Source organism: Plectropomus leopardus, chromosome 2 (genome assembly GCF_026936395.1).
Source record: "Plectropomus leopardus strain MGB_pleo_1.0 chromosome 2, ASM2693639v1, whole genome shotgun sequence".
Lineage (NCBI taxonomy): Eukaryota > Metazoa > Chordata > Actinopteri > Perciformes > Serranidae > Plectropomus > Plectropomus leopardus.
Window position 1 is genome coordinate 21,069,578 of NC_142177.1, and position 4,383 is coordinate 21,073,960.

The window sequence follows — 4,383 nt, forward strand, 5'->3', positions numbered from 1 at the left end:
GAGCTCAGCGGCAGCCGGACACGTCAAATGATCGAGGGGCGTTTCAGGTACCCAGAGGAGCGCTTGTTTTGTAGCACCAAGCGGTGCCGGGTCAGCGTAAAAATCATAGCTCAAGGTCAGTTTGTGACAATATTAGGCTTTCTATTCGTGCTCATTTCTTGTTAATGTTTTTTCATTACATATTTTTTATTTTTTAATATTAAACCCGAATTGCAGATCAATTGTGCTTCACGGTGTAACTGTGTAATAGCAGCTGCAGCAGCAGACCACATCTCTAATAACAGTATATGATATATGGCGGGTAGCTTTAGAAGGCTGTTAATAAGTAGTAGGAGGTAAGCCAAGTAAAAACACAAAAATGCAGATGACAGTTTTTGTGTGATTGCTGTTACATCCGGTACTCGCTGATATATACAACAAGCGCACCACAGTATGAAGTGTGGGTCAAATGTATGAATGCAGCCTTGCCATTGGTGGATGGCGTACCTAAAATCCATTCTTGAGTGTAAGTACAGATATCATTGTTACTTTGGGGTTGTATGCGTTGTGTAATAAGCTACATGGTGCCTACATTTCCCTATCTATTTACCCATCTATCTGTCCCTACACCACTACAGTTTGGATTCATTTATTGTTGTTTTTACTCCACTACATTTATTTGACACGTTTAGCTACTTTTGAAGATTCAGATTCTTAATACAAAATATAACTTTAACATCGTGATGTATTAGTGTTGGTTAAAATACTCATTAGCATATAAAGAAAATACAGTTAGCCCCATCTTTACCAGCTGCAACATGTAAGTGATGGACACACTACAATTCAGTGATATCATCTATGTGATTATAAAATGGGCCATTCTGCATGATGAATACTTTTACTTTTGGTACTTTAAGTATATTTTAAAGCGAATACTTTACTTTTACTTGAGTAAGATTTTAATACAGGACTTGTACTTGCAACAGAGTATTTTTTACGTCATAGTATTGTTTGACCACTTTTTCTTAAGTGAAGGATTTCAATACTTTTTCCTCCACTGGTTACAAGTTCCTTTACATGTTTTGTATTTTGTATAGAAAATGCATGACATGAGCTTGTAAAATATGGCACAATTAATTAAAAATAAATATGAGTAGTCCTTTATGAAATTATTAAAATTGCTGCACATTTACCAGCAACAGCACTCTAATATTTATGTGTAATAAACAACATTACAATATGTAATAGAAAACATTCCTAAGGTCTATTTATATCAATATTTTTGCTTTTGATACTTTACATACATTTAGCTTAGGTACTTGAAAGTGACATTTTCAATGCAAGACTTTTTACACTGAAGTAAAGGATCCAACAGTAGTTATAAAACAGAATAACAGTAAACGGATTAAGAGACAATTATACTGCTCAGATCAATGAACTTGTTGATTATTTTGACATTATGAGTTAATTTATAATTGGATAGCGGATGCACTTACATGATGTGCAAATAATGTGGCCTTTTCCTGGGCTAGCCATGGGGAAAAATACTAATTAATGAGCCAGAACTTCTTTTTCCAACATATATCTACTTAGTGATTAAGAGCGGAACAACACAGTAATAGCTGCATGCAAAACTCCCACACTCATTGGTATTATCATATGAAAACATCTTCCATTATATAACTGTCAAACTGTCAAATTTTAAATTAGGCCTAGTGTACACAGACAACCAACCAACACCCTGTTAACAGACACAGAATTATCTTTATGTATTATGATCCATTGATAAAGCTGGTGAGAACAAAATGCGTACAGTTTTATGCAGGAGTTGACAGGAAAATGCATTTCAAATTCTAGTTCCATGGAGCTGGAACATGTTATTCAACCATTCAGTTAACTTGACCTAAATAGTCAGTCTGCAGTAAACTGGGAGAAATGAATTCTGGAAGTGGGATCAGTAGTGTCATTACAAATGTAGGCCACTAGAGATCACCATGCAGCAAATTGTTTCAAGACTCTGCATTGACTGGTTTGAATGGTTTGAGCCCCTTGGTTAACTTACAGAAAGTCTTAAATAGACACAGTTTCTAACTACATAATAACAATAATGAGCATATTTAGGTATATTAAGTGTTTAATATCCTATGTAGAATGTAATAGTTGTTTAGACACAGCTAATGAGTGTTTGTTAGTCAGGAGAGGAGGAGCAGATTTAATACTTTGAGCCAACTGGCTGTAGAAATAAAATAAGTTCTTATCTGGGAAGGATACGACTTAGAAAAGAATAGCACCTAGACTATACAAAAGGTATAGTGAGAAAAATAATATAAATAAATAGTCTGACTGCACAGGAGAAACATTTATACATAATAGCACAATAAATTAACATTGGCAACTTTATTATGTCAAATATTTTACATGAAATTACAGGATATAAGCTTTTGATAGACTTTTACAAAGCAGGCCTTCACAAAGTAGTTTTAAGTGGTGTTTATGTAATTTTGTATGTCTGCCAGAGGAGGGGGCTCATTAGTAGCACAGAGTCTACATTTTTTACATCAAAATGCCTCTATACTTGCAACTTCTCGCTTTGCTGAACAAAATTTGATCAAGTAGATCAAAATATGTGCAAGAATTTGTATTTTATATTAATTCAAGAACCTATAGGAATTGGTGTGACTATGAGATATGAGTGGTTTTGGTAAACTTAAGGTAATCTATGACTATATAGTCTGCAGGGGAAACAGAGCACTAGGTTTCCTCAACCGCACGTGGTCAGCCTTCTTTGGGCCACAATTAGCCACAGAAATTACATTAACATGCGGATGGTGTATATAACCACCAAGAAAGACATCACTTGTTCCTTTTCTATTTATGTTTGAACACTGGAATTAATAATAAATGCTAATGAATCAGTCAGTTGGTGTAACTAATTAGTAATTCAAGAGTATAATTAATAGTATATTTTATCATCTAAAATTTACTGGGATTTATTGTGGAAGCCCATCATTTGATTTTTAGTCCCTAGTAAGGATTTTTTTTAATCTTTTGTTTGACCCCCTGAGAGGACTTTATACTACTGTTTTGACAGGCTGAGTAGTACTTTCTCTGTTACAACTAAACTGATCTTCACTTGTTAAATCGATGGGGTGCCTCCCATCTTTCATTATCTTACTTTCTGTGGTCAAAGTTATTAGACAATAGGTAAATATATCTGATGCTGATGCTGCCCATTGCCTACTGTATTTGCACTCCATGTTGTTTTGTATATTTAACTGATTGCATTTAACTCTAACAGTGTTCAACTGTTTGTTGTCTCTTTAGCACTGTATATATTACATAACTGCCAACTAGTTACATAGCCAGAACACTCTGCTATATTAGTTAATAGGCTCAGTTCATACTCTGTCATAGTCACTTATGTGTCACAGTTGCCATACATTTTGTATATTGTTTTGTTTATTTTGTATATTCACAGGTGCATCCCTTTTTTAATGATGCCACTAGTATATTATTTAGTCTATACGTTAGTGTTATATCATTATATATCTATATGCACTTTCGCTGCTGCTTCTGCTGCTTGGTGTGATGCTAAACTGCTATTGTTGTTTTGGTGCTGTGTGAAATGACAATAATGTTGAATCTAATCCAATCTAATGATAAATCACAACTGTAAAAAAAAAAAGAAAACAAAAGAGAAATGAGCCTAATGTTTCTGTTTAGTTACTATTTAATAATTGTTATCTATTTAAATCAATAAACACTGTCTCATAAATGTTAGGCTATATAGGGAGAACAGAGTCGGTTGGGACAGGAGGACAGTTGGGACAATGCCTTCTCGACAAGTTAGAAAGCAGCTATGTCTATGCCATTTTCCTTCGTGGCTGTGGGAGTCCAAGGGCAGACAGATGGCATATGCTATAAAGCCCTATGAGGCAAATTGTGATTTGTAATAATGGGCCTCATAAATAAAATTGAATCGAATTGAATTTGAATTGAATATCAGGATGTTTCTAGGATTTCAGAGCATTTCTAGGAATTTAGGGCGTTAGGAGCTGAGCTAGGACCTCTCTCAGGGGGTCTCTCTATTTTGATGCCGGTTTATGTGCTCTAGGATTTTATGTATACTAAAACTACAATAACAATTCCCAGTGTGAATCTTTTTATTTTATTATAGAAAATGGTTTGGAGCCACCAGCACTCTATCGGGGGCCAGATTTAGCTTGTATGCAGCATGTTGAATATCATTTATTATGCCATTGGACTGTTTTTCCATTGGGAACATTGCCATCTTACTGAAACACATTAGAAGTGATCCATACCTACTGTATACTGGTAGCTGTTGACGAACAGTCACGAATGTTCCTACATTTCCCAGATTGCAGCGCGCCATCCCGAACCCCG